At 37.7% G+C, this 23,611-nt stretch overlaps 1 non-coding gene and 1 pseudogene across 1 annotated transcript; one reads left to right on the top strand and one right to left on the bottom strand.

Annotated features, from left to right (window-relative positions):
* Positions 1 to 13,233, bottom strand: part of LOC126791747 (uncharacterized) — a 48,069-nt pseudogene extending 34,836 nt beyond the window's left edge.
* A 3,390-nt stretch (positions 13,234 to 16,623) lies between these two features.
* On the top strand, positions 16,624 to 16,730 carry LOC126805341 (small nucleolar RNA R71). The gene has a single exon (XR_007674013.1). It is a non-coding gene; the product is annotated as a small nucleolar RNA R71 (small nucleolar RNA).
* The last annotated feature ends 6,881 nt before the right edge of the window (positions 16,731 to 23,611 follow it).

Raw genomic sequence — 23,611 nt, 5'->3', positions numbered from 1 at the left:
GAGTGAGCAGAGTGATAATGATTCTGATGATGTCTGAGTCACATATATGCCTTCTCACCTCATCCCCCATTTCAGCCCTTTGGCCCTTTACTTTTTTTTTTTCCTTTTTTTTTGCTATTGATTTAATAAATCGTTTATTTCCACATTTTCGTTTTCTAACTAAATTGAGAAAATATTTCCTTCTAATTGCCGGTTATCAAAAAAATCAAAAAATGTTTCACGTGCTTGCATAGAAAAAGTGATCACTCGTCGTACTATGGTGATGACATTCATGCCGAGATGGACGATACCTTTGTCATATACATACGATTTCGATAGTATCCTCAAAAAGATTTTTATGTCATCGGACGAAGATCGAAAAGAAATTCATCAAGCAGCTTTTCTACATGAAGATATTTGAAGATTATCTCATTTTAATGCGGTTTATTTGGCAGACCAACAAATATGTTTTTCTTAAACTTGCTGCTTTTAAACATATATATATATATAAATTATCGGGCGTTATTAGTCTTTTTCATGTCTCATTTCCGGCCTTTCTTATAATGCCGATGAGACCAAAGAGGGATATGATTCCCCTCTTGGTCGATGTTTTTTCGTGTGACGGTCCTAGGGGGAGTCATGTTATTATTTAAAGGGAAGAAATCGATTTCGTGTGGTCGCCTGAGTGCACCGCTAATTTAGGTGCGATCATGAGCATCGATTATTTTGTGACCATATACATCACAACCCTTCTAATTCCGGTACATACTTGAATAGGTCGAGTATTCGAATCTTATACAACCCTCGTTTCTTATGGATGCATCGTCATCGCGACTGTTATTTGCATGTTTGAGTTTTCTTAAACTCATGTCTATAAACAATTATTCCAAGGTCTACGTACTCATTTATTTGAGTTGAAATCCATTACTCTGAATGAGCACTATTTGCTGACAAAAGATCTAAACAATAGCAAATTCTATGGGACACACTTAAAGTGATTCAATAAACGTCTATGACATTGTATTACCCGAGTTGACCTTGATGCATGCTCCACATCCGAGAAACACATGCCATTTTTGGCACCTGATCTATTTATTGAGGGAACTTTGGAGATGGAAACGTAACATTCTTCCATTCTCCAATAAGCAAATTTTTTTAGCCTCGGCCTAAGGTTCTGCCCGATCCGATATGCAAGATTTTTGTTGCTACAGACTTTTGATTAGTCAATCTCTTTTGACTATGTTTTCTGCTTACTATTTTTCAAGTATGACATTGGCATTGTCATGTTTCCTGCTCGAGTTTAGCTTAAGTCGTCTATTGGAATTAGAAGCTTATTTGTGTTGTATTAAAGATCGACATATTCAATAAAATTTCTCGTATTTTTGTTTATAAGATGAACTCATGAGAATTTTATTTGCCTTGACTTAGCATGAATGGTCAATATTTGCAGCTCACGTGGTTTTTAAATTGACCGCTTTTGGATTACATGAGACCTCAATAGTACTACATTGTGAATTTGGACCTTTAAATTTGGAAAACGGACCTTTAAATTTTCGTGTGACGGTCTTCCGGCCGCTTACCGACATTTCTGGTGCCACCATCCAGTTCCTGCCGACATCCCATGTCGGAAATGCAGCTCCGACCTCCTTACCGGCCAGCTCTAGCTGCCGCCGGCCGGTTTTTCAGCGATTTTTTCGTCGTTCCTAGTCATTTTTCTGGCATATTTCCATCAGTTTTTACTGCTACGTTTTCCCAGTCCAAATTTCACCCGGTTTTGAGTTCTTTTGACATGATTTTCCGGTTAATTTCCCGGTTTTCTCCAAGTTGTCTCATAGCTCAAACGATTTTATTATTATTGGTGACCACCCGCACTAATTGGATGGTTTTTACCACCCTAATAGTTTGGTATTCAACTGCTACAATACCATGTTTTTCCAACTTTTAAGTTGAAGAATGTAGTTATATTGCCATGTGATATATTCGATAGGATTGTACTATTTGTTTTCAATCCTCTTTCTGACAATGTCCTACAGGGTATTGCTTGGAATTGTTCATCATGTCGTCGACTCTCTTAATTTATTTTGATGATGTCATGCGGTGAAGTCGAGTATCTTGCTGATTGCGTAACCACCTACACTGTTCTACGGCGCATGTAGTTGTTTTACGGATCTCGCGTGGAGATTGTGTTTTATATCTTCGTGCCTTGCTAAGTTTTTAAAGGCGATACATGTCAATGATACATTTTTTAGTGCGTACCAGATGGTTATTAGATAAAATCCCAACATTTTTTCACTAACGCCTATTTGGTTAAGTTGTTTATGTGCCTCTATTGTAGTAATCTCAATGGGACTACTTGAAACGCTTAAGTATTTTGGTTGGTTATGCTTTATGAATCACCAATACTTGTCTGCTATTTCCAATCTACAACCGTGGATCTTTATCTTGTGATATCCGCAGTCGGTCACTTTGATGAGACATACTTCCCGTCGTTAGGGGGAGATATGGAATGCCCTAATTCCGATTTTAACACCAGGAATTGATGTGGTGTGACACTATGTCCCATTAAGATCCCGCACTACTTAAAGTGAGCAAATGTGCAACGCATTATCGACCTCCACCTCCAGAAAGTCAAAATATTCGATGTTCAATGACTTTACTGATATTGCGAAAGTGACGAGATCGCACATAAATGATATGACGTGCCGGTAAGGTTGAACTCTCAGAACATGGGAGAATTTCATATGACCTAGTCCTAGCACCGTTGGCACCATCCCTGATAGTGGGAAGGAAGCCGGCGATGACACCATCGTACGTTGTGGTGTTGTCAGCGCTCGTGGTATTGCACCACAAAACAAGGGCGGCAAACACAAAGATGGACTAGTAAGGGTTATAGCTTCGGTCTTAGCTCTTACCTAGATGAGGGGGAGACCATTATTCTCTGGAATCAAAACCAGAAAGAAGCGAGGTGCGTAGGCACAAGTATTCCGCCCATCATCAAGAGATATTCTCTAAACATGTGTATCAACTAAGTTTCTGTGGGATGCTACAGACTCTTTTTGTTGATGTTAGAGAAGAATAGAAATCTCTCAGATTGATCGTATAAGCGCGCACGTATGTTAATGGATTGATCTCCATGACTGATGATGTATTCACTTATGCTCTTATTCCGTTGTAAAATGTCAACGATGAGCAAGTTGACCGAAGTGGAAAGAATCAATACATGTTGAACTAGACTTGTTATATTAGTCATTATTCGTAAGTGTAATGAGAATGATGAACTCATGCGATATTTGCAAGACTTATGGCGTAAATATTGTCTCATTATCCTAGTATTGACTACGATGAGTTATATTCTTTCGTTATGGACATAATTGATTTCCGCTACTTGATCAGTAGTAGTGTCCATGAAAACTGATTTGCAGCATTATAGAGTGATCATAGCATATCTGTAAAGGGATCTTGACGCAGATATGAGAGTGCTCAAGGGACTTTAAATGCCTCCAACCCCCGGAGAGCTTATGTAATCAGATTGCAACATTCAAAAGAACATAGTACAATCGGTTGCAAGAACTTATACCCATACGTGTTCATATGAAAGCCAATTCTGGATTATCTATTCCATCTAAGTTAAGATGATAAAGAGATTCAATGAGTTATAGATTCATATATGTAAGTATTGTTGAGACACTGTTGCTTTCATTATAATGTGATTAAACTATGCGCCTATGCTTCGTCATTTGACTTGTATTGCTTTTTTGACATGGGTTTAGTTATACACTTAGTGAACCAACACGAATCCTATCCACACCAACGCCGCCAGCAACTCCAGCAACATCAACCAGCAACTCCAGCAACATCAACCAGTAACTCCAGCAACATCAACGTACGCCTTGGTGTAGCAGTCAACACTGCAGTGTAGAGGATGTGTACGGTTCTGTCTCAGACCAAAATTAGTCATTCATTGGTCCATTCTCCCATTCATTTGTGAAAGACACATTGAATGTGACAAATCAGAATCTGTCCAGTTTCATAAGTCAACATCAACGAGACCTACGGAACAACTCACTCATTCAAATATGGTGAATTTGGTACTGTTGGAAATGTCTATGAGTCTATTTTTCAAGAGCACCAACTATTTATTCATAGCTATCACATTGAGGGAGTTATGGCCGTTTTAGCAAAGTATGACAGTTTTGTCCGGGAATTTACAATTCAGTCAACTTCAACAAAGCACTGTGAACTGCTCTGATCGAATTAGGTTGTGAGCTCTATGTCATTGGAAAGCCACGGGTGTCTAGTTTCCAGAACATTTTACAGTTCACTGATACCTATTGTGACAAAGAAGTTATGGCCGTTTAAGTGAGTGAATGTCACTCTACCCAAGAATCTGATTTTCATTGTAAACTCTTGTTTTGAGTTGTTATGCAATCTTGTTTCCTAAGATCTAAGTTTGGCTAAGTATATCATGTATGATCTAAGGATGCGTGACAAGATTAATCATTAATCATTTGTCCAAGACTATTTTTGATAAGCATGTAATGAACGTTGGATACGTTGTTTTTTGTACTCCATGATTATGACACTAATAAGGGGGAGTTATTTCGTAAACTTCAGGGGAAGTCTACCTCACATGATGCTATCAAATGTAGATGGTGCGTTGTGCTCTTTTTCCTTTCGATCAAGCTTTTGTTTTTCACCCAAGAGGTTTTTATTTTGCTTGACAAGGTTTTTACCGAGACATCGATGTGTGCACCATGCAATCTAGGTATGCGACACAAGGGAGAGTGTTCCGAGAAAATTACTATTTTACCCTTGTGTGTGTCTAAGCCTTATTAGGTTTCCTGTTAGAGATAGATTCACATCTCTGTAATAGATTAGGACTCCAAATCCTACTGGATTGTGGTTATGTAATGTCTATATATAAACCCCATTATCAATTAATAAATGGTTACGTTTTGTTCTATTACGTTGTTATTTTTCTCGTTTCGTTCCTCCTCAAACACACATATTATTATTATTTTTCTTTTATCTTTAGAACTTAATTGAAAAACGAAGAGTACAAACGGATTGAGGACCAAAGTTTTTTTTCATCAATCCCGTCAAGACATAGAAGGGAAAACAAACTAAGATCAGTTTGATCTAACGGTCGAAGTCATTTTTGACACTAGCAAGAAGCCAACTAGGCCCTAACTTGAAACAAATTAAAGAAGAAGAAAGACTCAATGCAACTCTAATAAGGTTACGCGCGACTAGATTGCCCACACGCTTAATAACAAACCGAAAATGAGACAAGTAGAGATCTGATTCATCTAATAGATGTCCTTCACTACAGACAGAATTTGGGTGACCAGCCCTGGTCACCTCTAAATGACCAGCTCCAGTAATAAGATGGCATGTGGCTTTTATCAATTAAGATGTTTAAATCCTTCAAAGAGCTAACAGGGGACTAACAGAGCTTTTAAATAACTAACAGTCTGGCATAAGTTAACCATCGTTGTTGTTATATCAAAGGGTTTCCTTTGTTTTCTTTCACACACCTATACAACATTTGTCCAGCACTTAACAAAACTTAGAACTAATGCCAACAAATAATAGTGGTGAAACAGCCTGAGAGGTTGTAAATAATTCAATATAAGTCTAAAATTTGTGTCATGGATTTTTCTTCTTCCATGGATTAATGAGTTACAGAATTCCATCTCTATGTCAGAAGATAGAAAATCTCATCTCCTGCAAAATTAAAATAACAAATAGCATTGCAAATTCAATCTTTGAATGTTAAAAAAATAGCAAATAGCACAACTAATAGCTTAAACATGCTCAATCAACAAAATGATATCATCCACAATCTGCAAAACTGATCTTGATGAGCTCAAATGTTCAATCTTCCCATTATATGTTATGTTCTTCCTCTCTTGATAATGAATTAAATTGTGTTAACGGTTCCTACAAAATAACTATTTGATTACTCATGAGATAAGGTAATGTTTTTGCCAAAAAGAAAATATTAAGGTAGAGAATTGGTTACTATAAGCCTATAACAAGAAGTACCTTTTATCAGGATTATGTAAGCAATCAACAAACTCTCCATGTGGAAACTCATACATAAATTAAAGTAATTTCTTTCAAAGAGATAAGGCAACAAATGGTTAGGGAATTGCATCCTAGTATAGAAGTACATGGCTTCATATTGTGTTCAAATTTTTAGAACATAACTGAATGAAAATATATCAATTATATTCAACTAATTCAGTGATGTACTCACTACAAACCTGAAGCAATTGAGTAAATGAAATATGGTCTTGCCAAGTAGAGAATTCATCAGTATCACCATGTTCAGGCATGCATAGTATCACCGCATTAGCAAATCAAATAATTGTTCAAACTCCAATAACCATTTATCTGCTCACTAAACAAATAAAAGCCACAACTTCTTACTTGAGTCAAAATATCATAGGGTTGAATGTCATGCACACTGTTTTGATGTGTTTGAAATTCCTGTAAATGATTTGAAATTAGAAGAAGAATTCATCACCATTATAAATTATCCGTATTAAAATGAGAAGGATAAGAGATGTACCTCCATAGGTATTTTCCTTTAAGGAGCTCTGGTGCATTTTTTCAGTACTTTGCTCTTCTTTTTCTCAGCCGAGTCTTTGAATCTGGTACGTGGCCGACCAACTGTTTCTTTTCTTTTAACTCCCCGCACAATAGATGTTTCACAAGCATTAGATTAAACTATACCCTTAACCGCTTCACTTTCGCCATTTATTTTCTCCAAAAGGGTATGACTAGATTTTTCCCCTTCTTTCTCATTGCGTTTTTTCTTTAGGAACTCTAAAGCTTTCAACATCTCAACTAAATAGTCATGTGCATGTCTTGTTAACTCTTCATCATCAGCTGCAACTGTCAAAATATCACGAGAAGTGCGGCACAAATAGCTATACTGTTTTCCAATTGACACCTTAGGATTACCATGAACCTCATTATTGTGATAACTACTAATACTCATAGCTTTTGCTTCTTGTGTCTACCGTTTCAAAATGTATTGCTCAGGAATTTTCTTCACATTCTTCTTGTCAAACACTTTTAGTGCATGAACACATAGAATCCCAACAAAAGTAAACTTTTTACAACTGCAACTCACAATATGTGTTGCAGCTTCATATTTGACCAAGTGCTCATTATGTTCAAAGCTATATATTACTCTATATTTTGATATCATCCCACACTTACCATCCTTGTAAGTACTATAATTATGAATTCTCACAAATTCTTTCTAAAAGAGTAAGAACACCTCTGGAGTATATGAATTCTCACAACTTTTTACACTTATGCTCCATGTTACAGTATATGTGCACTCACTACTAACACATGACTAGTATCTATCATCTTGTATTCAGCATTTAACTCTTCATATCTTCGATCAGCCAAAACTCTTTTATAATGTTCTAAAAACCGCAAAAGATTAAGTTCTGGCTTCAATATTTCTTAAGCAGATTATTCATGCATTCACTACGTTGTGTGCTCTTCATATCAGCGGTGAAAGTGTCTCTCCATACACCAATGCCCATTTTTCTCGCAATTCAAATAAAGCATTCAACCACGTATTTTCCTTGAGGCCATATTTCTCAAGCATAGCGTTCCATGCTAATAGCCATTCATTCTCAAACTCATAGTCATACATACAATAGCCAAAATCATCAACAAATTCTAAAGATCGATGAAAGACATGACTCAATTTTTTAGCAGCATTTTGATAAAGATGCCAAACACATAAGCGATGTGTAGCTTGTGGAAAATCATCATGAATTGCACTAGCTGATCGAAACGATTACTCGAGATCAATATTAACCCTGTAAGCATCGTTAGTAGTATAAAGCAAGAGAGTATCGTTCACAAACCGGAGATCCAACCAGGGTAAAGAATCACAAACATTTAACAACGAATTCATAAGAGTTTAAAAGGTTTGATATAGGTTCGGATTGAGATATAAAAACAGAAAATAAAATCTAAACTAATATATACATGTTATCAACCAACCAACTCATAAACAATCACCAAAACAATTCACATAGAGAAATCGAAACAAGTCCTATGTCTCCCTTTTAGAGTCATGCCGAGATTAGCTCATAAACAACTAAGGTTAGATCATGCAATTTAAGTTCCACATCAGTAACCTATATGCATAGACACTTAACACATTCAATTCTTGCCACTCGACTTCATTGAAATCTAACATGTTCATCTTACCATACAATCCCAAAGCCATGCATATCAAATTCATCAAGTATGTCACCTACTTAACCCCCAATCATGCAATTTCGAAAATCATATAGAAAAGAATAAATATGTTCATAGCATAAGTCTTTAATCCAACAACCTAAATATCATGCTACAATCGCATACATAACACTAAGGAATTGAAATTGTTCATACATAGTACACGGCAGAAACCAAAAACAGAAAATCCATAAAACCAAAACATAAATTCGAATCTTTATATAAATTGAATCAAGTAGCTATTTCATAGACAAAATTGAAACAAGATTACACTACACAAATCGCATACTCATCCAAGAACAAGAAAACCAAAAACCGAATTGAAACATAGAGAGAATCATAGTTACACTTTATCAATCAATCGATTCTATAAGGTGTAGCCAAGACTTCTAGGGGAATGGAACCTCTTCTCAATCGTGCTTGAAGGCTATAGATGAAGGTGAAGAATGGTGGAATCGGGTTTAGGATTTCTTGGAAGGGTGAGGGATTGATTCGGCAGAGCTATGGCTTGTGCTTGTGTGCAAGGTTGATGATCATTTTATGTGGAAATGAGGTGCTATATATAGAGGAAGAAACCCAAGGGAGGATGGCCACAAAGTTGAAACCAAATTGGTTGAGGTTTCCTAGATTCGGCAGATCTGACCTTTGTCCCTTGTTGTGGTCATAACTTTCCCTAGAAAATAGATATTGAGATGATTCCAACTGGCAATTTCAACTAGACTTCCGTGGCTTTTCATCCATATATCATGCAGTTTCTCAATCATTTTTAGCTGTCCAGGGGATCCCGTCAAAGTTGGATGATCTGCACTGTCAGAATTCTCATATCTTTTGCATTAATTGCATATCTTCTTCCTCCTTTAATGATGATTTCTTTTGCACAAATTTCTTCATTTGAATTAGAGAAGCAACAAAAGTCTTAATTATTGCAGCCATGTTTGATTTTTCTTACCTCTCCTCATTAAATTTGCTGCATGCCTTCTTTGACTTTCTTGCCTCTTCTCATTTATTTTTCTGCCATGCCTTCTTTGACATTGTTTGGTGCAGGGATTTATGGATATTCTGATACATATCTGTACTCTACATGTAGGAGAAACAAGGTCCCAAGTTTCCCTCATAGCCCTTGGATCAAAAGCAAATCAATGGCTGAGATAATTCCGCCGAACTCACTGGACCTCCGAGCAATGATTCAGTCATATCTCCATGTAGAAATAAGATATTAATTTGATTCCAAATCCTACAGAAACTAGACTCACATAGTTTTCTATCCATATAAGGCACATCTTCTAACTCGATCGGAGCTATCCAGAGGACCCCGTCGAAGTTGGACTACGAATCTTGACAGCATTTTCATTCTTGCATTGATTGGGCTTTTAAGTGCAAATCTTCTTCTCCTTTTTCCTTGTGAAACTAGGATTGCTTTCCTTCTCCATAATGGATTGGTATTTCCTAATAAGAATAAGTACATTAGAAAAAAAGAAATACAAAAAGATGAATCCTACTCGAACAAGGAATCATATCTCAACAAGGATTCTTAACACTTTGCACGATTTCATCATCAATTCATTCATAATTGCTATAAGCTATGCCTAGACACTTATTCATACAAAAAAAAACTAAAATATACTATATAAGAGGTAACAAAGAGTAAGAATATGACATAATCACATTAAGAACGTCACACTTTGTGCTCCTATCAACAACCCCACACTTAAACTTTGCTAGTCCCTTAGCAAATACTAGAAAAGGGAAACAAAAACTTAAAACCAAAATTAATATATCTAAACTAACGACTCAACTATAATGTCTTCAACAATTTGTCTCAGAGATCTTCAAATTCATAATATTAAGAATAACACTCAATCAAAATAGATAGAATGAATTCAATGGTTAATAAACATGAGATCTCGCATAACAAGTAAGACATTGCAGAAACATAGGTGATATTAAGCTCAACATGTTCAAAACAAGTTCAAATTCAACTCACAAGGGATATGCACTCCGAATCTTTTCTCTCAAGAACATGGCATATGCTTAAAAGCTTTTCACACATAAGAGTTATGAATACATAGTGAATTTGAAAACCTCATGAAAGATACCAATCATATGCACAAATGAACCCAAACCATATGCTTACTTATGAAACAAACTCCACAAATCAAGAGCTACTCATTTTAAGAATCATGTGGATCTTTATAAAAGGTAGGCTTAGGCTTGGTAAGGATATCACTTTTCAGGTAAAAGGAATCACAAAGGTCATCCTTAAGACTTAGCAGAGCAATAATCATCCACTTTATGTCGCCATGCTTCATAAAACAAGGGCCAATTATCATCATGTTGGACCCATTCTTCACTTTAAACATTGTAAAAACGAACAAAGGCTAAAGTACAACATTATTGAGCCTTCAACAAATACATCACAACTCCAAATTCACATATACAAGTGCCAAGCCGAGATTTCCTCATTTTTTCTTTCATGACGTGCATATATACTTTTTCTTCTTCTTTTTCACACGGCATCATACATTTTCTTTTTCACACTCTTGTCACAGCATTCTTACATACAATAGCATTACCCCACACTTGAATCAAATCATCACTCCATATTAACATCCACAAATCGGCTCTGCCAAGCCTCAAAGACAAGGTAGAGATATAACTATACTAAGCAAGGATATAACATGTTGGTAATGAAAGAAAATGCTTAACGTAGGCTCAAAAGGGTTAACACTAAGGTGTCCCAAGCAGGGCTCAAATATGGACATATGGCTTTTTGGCTTTAGTGGTGGAAATCCTAAAAGAATCTAACAATCCTTTTCAAAATCAAAGTATATTATGACATAAAGCTTCGAAAGTTTCTCAAAGTAAGTTCTAGCATTCTCTAGTTCATTGCAATTCTATGGCATATGAATTGATCAAAATAAATGTAATGAGGTTATAAAGCCAAGAAACGATAGAATAAAACTCTCCAAAGAAAGGCTCATATATGGCTCGAAACTCACAAAGGTTACATGAATTCAACACAAATAGGGAACATGCTCATTTTGTACCTAAGTTTCAAAATCCTTATCTACTACATGTTCGTACAAAATCTACACATCGATTAACCATTAAATAACAATAAAGTTCATTCAATATCATGATCATCTCTCAACCATAAATTCAAAGATAAACTCATCCTAGACAGTTAAAGGCATACCTAGGAGTCAAAACAAAAACAACTTAACAAAACAACTTAAAAATCGAAAAACAAAACAAAAAAAATAACACTAAAAATCGAAAAACAAAACAACAAATCGAAACACATAAGCATCAAACAATAGAATTCAACGAATGATGTATACCCCACACTTAAACCTTACATTGCCCTCAATGTACAATATCATAAGCAACGAAAATTAAAAAGAGATAAGGGATAAGAAAATGCAAACACTCGTTGATGGCTCCTTCATTGGCTTAAGTTTAGAGTCTATAGCCTAGACTATTTCAAAAATATCACTTGCTTGCCGTAGGATCAAGGAGTGAGATCTCCTCCACGTTATGCTCCACAAAATTCTCATAGTACGGCTTCAAGCGATGTCCATTGACCGTGAATTCCTTATCAATCACAACACATTTAATCCTGATAGCACCAGAAGGAAAAATGTGAGTAACAACAAACGGTCCAAGCCACCTAGAACGGAGCTTGCCCGGAAACAATCTAAGTCGAGAATTAAATAAAAAAACTTTCTGCCCAACGACAAAGTGTTTCTTCCTAATCATGCGGTCATGGAATGTCTTAGTCTTCTCCTTGTAAACCATTGCCGAATCATAGGCCTCATTTCTAATCTCTTCAAGCTCATGCAATTGCAACTTCCTATGCAATCCAGCCTCATCAATGTCCATGTTAAAATTCTTCACAGCCCACCATGCACGATGTTCAAGCTCCACAGGAAGATGGCATGCCTTGCCATAGACTAATCGAAATGGTGACATGCCAAGAGGAGTCTTATATGCCGTCTTATAGGCCCAAAGAGCATCATCCAATCGTTGAGACCAATCCTTGCGTGATGGTCCAACAGACTTCTCCAAATTTCTCTTGATCTCACGATTAGATAGCTCCACTTGTCCACTTGTTTGGGGGTGATAAGGCGTAGCAACCTTATGCTTGATTCCATACTTCTTCAACAATGCCTCAATGGTCCGGTTGCAAAAGTGAGATCCTCCATCACTAATGATAACTCTCGGCATACCAAACCTAGAGAAAATATTAGAACGAAGGAAATCTGCAACAACTCGAGAATCATTAGTCCGGGTGGCTTTTGCTTCCACCCATTTCGAAACATAATCAACACAAACGAGTATGTACAAGAAACCATTAGACCTAGGAAAAGGTCCCATGAAATCAATACCCAAACAATCAAATATTTTAACATATATAATCGGTATCATAGGCATTTGATCTCTAGATCCTAAGTTTCCCATGCGTTGGCATCTATCGCAAGTCATGCAAAAATGATATGCATCGTTAAAAATCGTAGGCCAAATGAAACCACATTCTAACACCTTTAGAGCAGTCCTACGTGAACCAAAATGTCCTCCACAAGATTCAGAATGGCAAAAAGTAAGTATAGAATAATGTTCAGATTCAGGGACGCACCTCCTAATGATTTGATCAACACAATGTTTCCACAAATATGGTTCATCCCAAACATAATACTTAGCTAAAGCCTTGAGTCTATTCTTTTGAGCATGCGATAAAGTATCCGGAAATTGCTTAGAAACAAGATAATTGACAATATCTGCATACCATGGCTCACTTACCTCAACTCGAAAGGGTTGCTCATCCGGAAAGCTCTCTTGGATAGCCAAGGGCTCGGCATCTCTCACCAAACGACTCAAGTGATCCGCCATAACATTGTCACTGCCCTTCTTGTCCTTGATCTCGAGATCGAACGCTTGGAGTAAGAGAATCCATCGAATCAATCTTGGTTTGGCATCCTTCTTCATCATTAAATACTTCAAAGCTGCATGGTCAGTGTAAACAATAACTTTGGATTGAAGTAAGTAAGAACGAAACTTATCTAGAGCAAAGATCACAGCAAGAAGTTCTTTTTTCAGTTGTGGTGTAGTTTTGTTGAGCATCATTGAGTGTTCGTGAGGCATAATAGATGGCGTAGGGCTGCTTGTCCCTCCTCTGCCCTAGCACAGCTCCAACTGCATAGTCGGAGGCGTCACACATCAACTCAAATGGCAAGGACCAATCCGGTGGTGCCATGATAGGTGCCGAAGTTAAGAGCTTCTTCAAAGTCTCAAATGCATGCATGCAATCATCATCAAAGTGAAAGGAAACGTCCTTTTGAAGCAATGAACTCATTGGTCTCGCAATCTTGGAAAAGTCCTTGATAAACCTACGATAGAAACCTTCATGTCCAAGAAAAGATCGAACATCCCTCACACTTGTGGGGAGGGGTAAGTGACGCACAAGATCTATTTTAGATTTATCAACCTCAATTCCTCTAGATGAAACAATATGGCCTAAGACAATGCCTTGTGTGACCATGAAATGACATTTCTCCCAATTCAAAACCAAGTTAGTTTCTTCACAATGTTTAAGCACAAGTTCAACATTCTCTAGGCATGTTTCGAAATTTTCACCATAAACAGAAAAATCATCCATGAAAACTTCAATTTTAGAACCAATATACTCAGAGAAAATGTGATACATGCAGCGTTGAAACGTACTTGGAGCGTTGCATAAACCAAAAGGCATGCGACGATAAGCAAACGTACCAAAAGGGCATGTGAACGTAGTCTTTTCTTGATCTTCTTCCGCAACACTAATTTGATTGTATCCACTATATCCATCAAGGAAACAATAGAAAGAATGACCAGCTAACCTCTCAAGCATTTGATCAATGAATGGCAATGGCATATGGTCCTTCCTTGTTGTAGCATTGAGCTTCCTATAGTCGATACACACTCTATAACCGGTCACTGTCCTTTGAGGCACCAACTCGTTCTCTTTGTTCTTTACCACCGTGATTCCTGACTTCTTTGGCACAACTTGAATGGGAGAGATCCACCTACTATCCGAGATGGGGTAGATCACGCCACAATCGTGCAACTTAGTGATTTCATCCTTTACAACTTGCATCATTGGTGGGTGAAGGCGTCTTTGACATTCCTTGGTTGGTTTGGCACCATCTTCAAGCAAAATTCGGTGCACACACATGGTATGGCTGATTCCTTTGATGTCGGCTAGGGTCCATCCTATTGCCGTCTTGTGTTTCTTTAACACTTCAATCAATCTCTCCTCTTGTTCCTCGTTGAGTGCAGATGAAAATGATCACGGGCAATGTATCCTCATCTCCCAAAAATGCATACTTCAAGTGGTCCGGAAGAACCTTAAGATCAAGCTTTGGGGCTTGCACCACAGAAGGAAGATTCTTGTTAGTAGTTAAGAGAATTGGACTAGGAGAGACATAACTTACCTCACGTGGCGAAACCTCAAGAGAGGCCACATTCTCTAGTACAAATGATGGCACGGCATCATTGGCTTCCAACTCAGAAACGTTGGAGCCGTCACTTGCAAATCCGGCCCCTTGGGCAATGGTGAGTGCCAACTCGTCATGTGCCAAGGTATCTAGATAGTTATCTGTAAGGGAATCAAGAATGTCAACTGAAAAACAATCACTTAATTCCGAAAGGGGATACCTCATAGCTTCAAAGATGTTGAAGCTAATCACTTCACCGTCGAACTCAAAGGTGAGTGATCCACTAAACACATCAATCTTCGTTCTTATAGTCCTCATAAAGGGACGCCCCAACAGAATAGGGACCTCCTTGTCATCTCCTTCAGTTGGCTCCATGTCAAGGACATAGAAGTCCGCAGGGAATATCAAGCTCGAAACCTGCACAAGAACATCTTCAACATAGCCCAAAGGGACTTTGTTGGAACAATCTGCCAATCGAATCACAACATTATCTCGTTTCAAATCACCTAGACCTAGATCCTCATAAATATAGTAAGGCATTACATTGATCGATGCACCTAAGTCTATCATTATCTTTTCAAATGTCATGTTTCCGATTGTACAAGGGATAGAAAAACTCCCTGGATCCTTAAGCTTTGGTGGTAGCTTCCGTTGGAGCACGGCAGAAACTGTCTCACTCATTGTGATAACCTCCTTCTCTCGAGTCATCCTCTTCTTAGTGCACAATTCTTTCAAAAACTTAGCATACCTAGGATTCTGTTGTATGCATTCAATAAGAGGCATATTCACTTCCACCTTTTTGAAAATGTCGAGCATGACTTGATCAGCGTCATTCTTCTTTTGCTTTGCAAATCTATTAGGGAATGGAACACGAGGAAGAGCATTAGTTGAAACTAAACCACTAGAGTTAGGATCCTTACCTTTGTCATGCGGGTCATGATCACTTGTGGGAAGAGGCACGACATCATTAGCTTTAGAGGAGGCAGGGTCTTTCTCTATGTCATTAGCATTGAAACTCTCGGCCTCTTTTCCTTTAGAAGACACGGCCTTCTTGTTTTGCTGCAATTGAGCATCCAAGATCCTCCCACTTCTTGTCATCATGGCCTTCACGTTAGGATTTGGCTCAGTTTGGCTCGGCAACTTACCTCCTTCATGAATCTTTTCCATGAAGTCGATCACTTGTCCCATCTGCTTCTTAAGCTCGGTTATGTCTTTAGAATGAGCTTGTTGACCTGTAACTAAAGCTTGAGTAGCAGAGTTTAAATTTTGTTGCCCTTGAGCAAGGGACTTCAAAAGTTTATCATAGTTAGGTGCAGATGCATTATTTGAACCATGAACGTTAGAGTTAAAGAGAACAGAACCTTGAGGTACCTGAGGCCTCACAAACAAACCTGAAGGACGAGGTCCTTGACCTTGAGCATTGGACGGTTGAGCATTGTTGTTCCAACGAAAATTTGGATGATCTCTAAGTCCAGGTTTGTATGTGTTCGAGTATGGATCGTACCTAGGCCTCTGTTGCCCCATGAAGTTCAACTCTTCTTTAGTCATTGCACCATTTGGACAATTTTCAGTCGTGTGATCTTTGAAAGAACAAATACCACATGCTTGATTGTTGATGCTCGAACCATTGAATGCCTTGACTAGAACGTCAAGCTTCCTTTTTAAAGTAGCCATCTGATTTCTTGCATCAACATCATACACCCCACGGCTCTTGCTTCCTCTCTTCTCCTTGGAACTAAATTGGCGATTGTTGTCAGCCAAGTCATCAATCAGAGTGTAAGCTTCTTGACCGGTCTTGTTCATAAATGTGCAGCCACATGCCGAGTCCACCATGCTCTTATTGGTTGTGTCGAGTCCTTCATAGAAGAATTGCACCAAGTCATCAAATGAAATATCATGGTGAGGGCACTTCCTTTGTAGTTCCTGAAATTCCTCCCATGCCTCATAGAGTGAATCACCATCCTTTTGAATGAAGTTTTGAATTTCCCTCCTAAGTCTTTTCGTGAGTTGAGCAGGGAAGAATTGTTTCAAGAACCTCCTAGTCATTTCGTCCCATGTGGTGATTATTCCTGCAGGCAAAGAGTACAACAAACGCTTAGCATCATCCTTAAGGGTAAATGGAAACAAAAGCAACCTCAAGCCTTCTTGAGTAAGATGATGAATTGATTGGAGCTTGCAAATGTCCAAGAACTCCCTAAGGTGAACATTAGGGTCTTCCATTGAAGAACCAGAGTACTTAGGCAGCTGCCCAAGCAATTGAACCGGGATGGAGAAGTTAGCTTCATCAGGTGAAGTGAAAGCAATGCATGAAGGTGATTTAGGGGTGGTGAGAATGAATGCATTCTTGAGTGCCATTGAAGCACTAACAGGAATTATGTCACGGTCCGCAATTGTGTCGAGCTTGGAATTGAAGATGAAGGGGAAGGTAAGATCCTCCTCTTCTTCTGATCTAGGTGAAGAGTTTAAGATTGAATTGCTTGGAGATGTTTCGAAATCTAAAGGTCAACTTGTGGAAGAGTTGTTTAAATCTCTAAGTGCTTGAATTCGATCCTTGAGCTCTTGTGTTCTCTTAGATATTTCGGACATGCATAGTACCTGTGACATGAAAGTTAAAGAGTTAGCATTGAAGAATACACAATGAACACATATAAATCGTGCCTTCCTTTAGTCATTCACATGCACACTTATGGGGAAGGGCACGACACTATATTGTCAAGTTTACAAAGAGTTAGTTCTTTACGTTTACAAAAGTTCATACAATTCACAAGTTTTTTTTTTCCATTTCAATGATTGAACGATCGATTGATTTTAAGTTGTAAACCAAGGTGGACGTGCGGCCTAAGTATGGATGCCTAGACACAAGATCAAGTCTTTGTTTTCAGAAGGCCTTGTAGCTCAATCAGAGATAGTGAATATGGTAGGACTCATTTTTTGAACTACGGAGAGCGAACTCCCTATCGACTCCATCACCGAGATGTATGTCAGTCAGTAGTTCTCTGAGATCCAATTTTGGTCCCATGCACCAGAATAATAAGAGAGCGGGCCCCTTACTCAGCTGGACTTAAACTTGGGTATTAGACAATTCTCCAAGTGTTAATAAAAGCCGCCCTCAACCTCATGCAAAAACTTTGGAAGAAAACATGAGGGGTTGAGGCTAATATTAACTTTACCTATTCCATTCGATTTACAACCTACAACAATCATTCATTCAATCATAAAAAATAACAACCTAAGATAAAATTACTATATGTTAGAACAAAGTAAGAAAATAATATACAAATTTACAATATGAACAGTGAATTCGAAATTAAATGATTAGAGATCCATAGAGATGGATCCCTGGCAACGGCGCCATTTGATCGGAATGATTACTCGAGATCAATATTAGCCCTGTAAGCATCGTTAGTAGTATAAAGCAAGAGGGCATCGTTCACAAACCGGAGATCCAACCAGGGTAAAGAATCACAAACATTTAACAACGAATTCATAAGAGTTTAAAAGGTTTGATATAGGTTCGGATTGAGATATAAAAACAGAAAATAAAACCTAAACTAATATATACATGTTATCAACCAACCAACACATAAACAATCACCAAAACAATTCACATAGAGAAATCGAAACAAGTCCTATGTCTCCCTTTTAGAGTCATGCCGAGATTAGCTCATGAACAACTAAGGTTGGATCATGCAATTTAAGTTCCAAATCAGTAACCTATATGCATAGACACTTAACACATTCAATTCTTGCCACTCGGCTTCATTGAAATCTAACATGTTCATCTTACCATACAATCCCAAAGCCATGCATATCGAATTCATCAAGTATGTCACCTACTTAACCCCCAATCATGCAATTTCGAAAATCATATAGAAAAGAATAAACATGTTCATAGCATAAGTCTTTAATCCAACAACCTAAATATCATGCTACAATCGCATACATAACACTTAGGAATTGAAATTGTTCATACATAGTACACAGCAGAAACCAAAAACAGAAAATCCATAAAACCAATACATAAATTCGAATCTTTATATAAATTGAATCAAGTAGCTATTTCATAGACAAAATTGAAACAAGATTACACTACACAAATCGTATACTCATCCAAGAACAAGAAAACCAAAAACCGAATTGAAAAAAAGAGAGAATCATGGTTACACTTTATCAATCAATCGATTCTACAAGGTGTAGCCAAGACTTCTAGGAGAATGAAACCTCTTCTCAATCGTGCTTGAAGTTGAAGAATGGTGGAATCAGATTTAGGATTTCTTGGAAGGGTGAGGGATTGATTCGGCAGAGCTATGGCTTGTGCTTGTGTGCAAGGTTGATGATCATTTTATGTGGAAATGAGGTGCTATATATAGAGGAAGAAACCCAAGGGAGGATGGCCACAAAGTCCACAAAGTTGAATCCAAATTGGTTGAGGTTTCCTAGATTCGGCAGATCTGACCTTTGTCCCTTGCTGTGGCCATAACTTTCTCTAGAAAATAGATATTAAGATGATTCCAACTGGCAATTTCAACTAGACTTCCGTGGCTTTTCATCCATATATCATACATTTTCTCAATCATTTTGAGTTGTCCAGGGTAGCCCGTCAAAGTTGGATGATCTGCACTGCCAGAATTCTGATTTCTATAAGGTTTGCATATCTTTTGCATTAATTGCATATCTTCTTCCTCCTTTAATGCTGATTTCTTTTGCACAAATTTCTTCATTTGAATTAGGGAAGCATCAAAAGTCTTAATTGTTGCAGCCATGTTTGATTTTTCTTACCTCTCCTCATTAAATTTGTTGCATGCCTTCTTTGACTTTCTTGCCTCTTCTCATTTAATTTTCTGCATGCCTTCTTTGACATTTTTTGGTGCAGGGATTTATGAATATTCTGATACATATCTGTACTCTATATGTAGGAGAAACAAGGTCCCAAGTTTCCCTTATAGCCCTTGGATCAAAAACAAATCAATGGCTGAGATAATTCCGCCGAACTCACTGGACCTCCGAGCAATGATTCAGTCATATCTCCCTGTAGCAATAAGATATTAATTTGATTCCAAATCCTACAGAAACTAGACTCACATAGTTTTCTATCCATATAAGGCACATCTTCTAACTCGATCGGAGCTATCCAGAGGACCCCGTCGAAGTTGGACTACGAATCTTGATAGCATTTTCATTCTTGCATTGATTGGGCTTTTAAGTGCAAATCTTCTTCTCCTTTTTCCTTGTGAAACTAGGATTGCTTTCCTTCTCCAACATGGATTGGTATTTCCTAATAAGAATAAGTACATTAGAAACAAAGAAATACAAAAGGATGAATCCTACTCGAACAAGGAATCATATCTCAACAAGGATTCTTAACACTTAGCACGATTTCATTATCAATTCACTCATAATTGCTATAAGCTATGCCTAGACACTTATTCATACAAAAGACACTAAAATATACTATATAAGAGGTAACAAAGAGTAAGAATAGGACATAATCACATTAAGAACGTCACACTTTGTGCTCCTATACTAACCATAGCAGCAGACTGGTCTGTAAGAATTGTCAATGGTTGCTTACTAGACATAGCATAGAGAAAAGTCTCAAACAACCATCTAAATGATTCTATTGTTTCAGCATATAACAAAACAGCCCTGAATAATGTTGTTTGTGATGATTGACTCCAACAAATGGTGAAAAGGGTCGACCATATTCATTTGTTTTGTACGTCGTATCAAAACAAAGAACATCACCAAAAATACCATAATCACTTATCGACCGAGCAACAGCCCAAAATATGTTTGTGATCATATCATCCTCATCAAGTTGGATTGAATAGAAATATGACGAATTCTCAGACTGCATCTTTTGAAAGTATTGCAATATAGCACTTGCATCTCCCTTTTCCATTTTAGACATTCGCTTCCTTTGTATGTAATTCATGTAATCGTTCTTTGTAAATCCAAGATTCTCTGGTCCCCCTACTTCTCTACTCATCAGATCTACCGTCGATTTCATGGAGAGCCCCGAATATTTAGCATCATCTGCATGTGCCTCTTGTGCCTTGGATATACTTCTATTGACCTTCATCATATGCTTCATATGAGTACTAACCAAAATATGATTATGATCTTTATGAAATGAGACAACCTTCAAATTTCCATTAGTCTGTAGTGAGATGGTCATATGCGCTTCACAACCATATCTCGTAACTGGTCTAGAATATGATGGATTTGAACCCTTGTTCTCACTGCGGTAACCTTCTTTTGAACAAGTATAATGTATCTATGTCACAAAGCCCTCTTTGTTTTTCCTATTGTTTCTTATCTTCACATTGAACCCATATTTGCCACCATAAGTAGTATAAAACTTATGTGCACTCTTACAATCCATAAACTGTTTTCCAAAAATTACTTCTTCTGTCACCTTCTCATTGTTTGCATGATCTGAATGATCACCATCTACGTCTTTGAAATCACATGTTGGTTGATTGCCCAAGTTTGTACAACCTCCATTATTCATTAAACTGTAAGAAAATAAGTTATAAATTAGAACCATGTTATTATAGATCGTAACATAATTTTGGCGATTTTGTATGAGTTAAAAACTAAACCTAAATAACATAAATTTTCAGCAAAATTTCCAAAGTTTAAACATTCAATAAAAACAGCTTGACCCTGCATAAACCCTAACCTAAAATCCATCGCAAAACCTGACGTTCAATCTAATCCCAAAAACCCATAATTGAACCCAATACATTGATCGAAAATACCACCTCTATTCTGTAAACAATTGATCTTTACCCATATATAAACATAATATGTATATATGATTAGTACTACTCTCCATAAGTGAGAGAGAGAGAGAGAGAGAGAGAGAGAGAGAGAGAGCTAATCAGTATAAGCGCACGAGGGTTAATGGTTGGGTTCCGAGAGAGACTCAATTTTGGAAAGCATCGAGTCTGCCTCCGTTTAGTTTCCCTAGCTCCCCGTTAGCTCTTTGAAAGGATTAAACATCTTAATTGATAGAAGCCACGTGTCATCTTATTACTCGAGCTGCTCATTTAGACATATTAATTGATAGAAGCATATTAACTGATAGAAGCCATGCAACTATAACCCAACACCGACACAAATATTCAACATCATATCCACCATTAATTGATACAAACACATAGCAGCTAACATTAAATTAACACAATGCATACGACAATAACACATTATTCCTACCAACGATAATCTAGGTCAATAACCTCAGATGATAATCAAATTCAACAATTAAGATGTCGATAAGTTCGTATTTACGAATATTACTCGATTGAGCAACTCACTGCTCCAAAAAGCACAGCACGTGCTACCACAGTGGCTGCACATGGGCCCCACGTGCCACCACCTCTAACCACTCCGAATCAACTCGACTCCAACATGAAAGTTATAGATCACATCAAAATGAACAAGTTTTATACCTACAGCGAAGCCCAATTCGGCCGGCAAGTGGCCTGAAAATGTAGAGGAAGTTCAGAACAGTAACCCGAGGATCTAAGCCATGACGTAGCCCAAAATGCAGTCCAATGTTAGTAGAATCATTTTTTGGTAGTACGAAGGGGGAATTCATTGGCAAATGGCATCAAGTATTATAGATCGATGATGCCACGAAATACCTTTTCCCAAAGCCCAGTGGAGTGAGAGAGGTCGATTGATGAAACCCTGAACTCTGGTTTGCACCGGCACGGTAGCGGCGACGATGTAGCAACCTTGCGGCTTTTGTTGCTCCTTGCACGGCGGCTGGACGGCTATGGGGTTAGACTCAAGGAAAGATGATGTCGAGCCTGTCACATTAGTAGGTGGCCCGAGCCGGGGCGTTGCTGGACGGCGGAGATCGACGCCGGAGAAGATTTCCGGATTGGGGGAACAGTGGTCCGAGGAGGGTTTTTCAAGTTTTCGGATTTTTCTCCCATTTTTCTGCTTCAAACCACCTATTTATGCTATTTTCCAAAAATACCCCAAAGCTATTTTGATTTGCAACTTCCTCATACGAACTCTGATTTATGCGTGTCCACAAATTTGTATCGACGAGCCCTACAACTTTCATAAAGGGAGTTTTCTCGAAAAACATACACATCGAAAAATCAATTTTAGAGTTGACGCACTTAATACGACTCTCCATAAAAAATAAAAGTAGAATCGTAAGGGTAAAAGGTTCGAGTGTATCAAATTAACCACCAAAGAGAGGTGTGTATGCAAGCTACGATGCAAGCATCCAAAAAGGTGCTCTTCAACGCCACAAAGATCAACGGTTTTCCACGTTCCCATCTCTTGTGAATTTGGATGACCCCTTATAAAATACATTAAAGCCTGGCTTCCAACATTAAAGATATAAATTTCAAGCCTATTATCATAAAAAAAATTATGCGCACGGCGTGTATGGTACACGACTCAATGTTAACCATTAAAAATAATTAATATTGATGGTACACCGTATATTTACATTTTTCTTTGATCTAAACCGTTCAAACTGTATGTGAAAATTGCATATCGTGCACCAAAAACATTATGTATTATCACTCAATAAAACTAATTTTGTTGCAAATTTGATTTGGAATGTGGGGATTATAACGTCCCTAATTTATCCGAAGTTTTAGTTGTCACGTAGATTTTTACTTCAACTTTTGAGCTAATATTTACCTTAAAAGAAAAAAAGAAAGTAGAAGAAAAAAGGACGATGATACGAACGAAATGCACAGAAATGCAAAGGGGAAGGGGAGCAAGTGGTATGGTGTGGGGACTTGAGACAGGTTGAACTCCAAAGCATGTCCATGAAATGAATGAATGAGAAGAGAATCTTGCCCTCTTTAGCTTAACGTGGCATCGGAATCACATGCTCATCA

Source organism: Argentina anserina, chromosome 1 (genome assembly GCF_933775445.1).
Source record: "Argentina anserina chromosome 1, drPotAnse1.1, whole genome shotgun sequence".
NCBI lineage: Eukaryota > Viridiplantae > Streptophyta > Magnoliopsida > Rosales > Rosaceae > Argentina > Argentina anserina.
The sequence above is the reverse complement of the archived record's forward strand: the minus strand, read 5'-3'. Positions and strand labels throughout refer to the sequence as shown.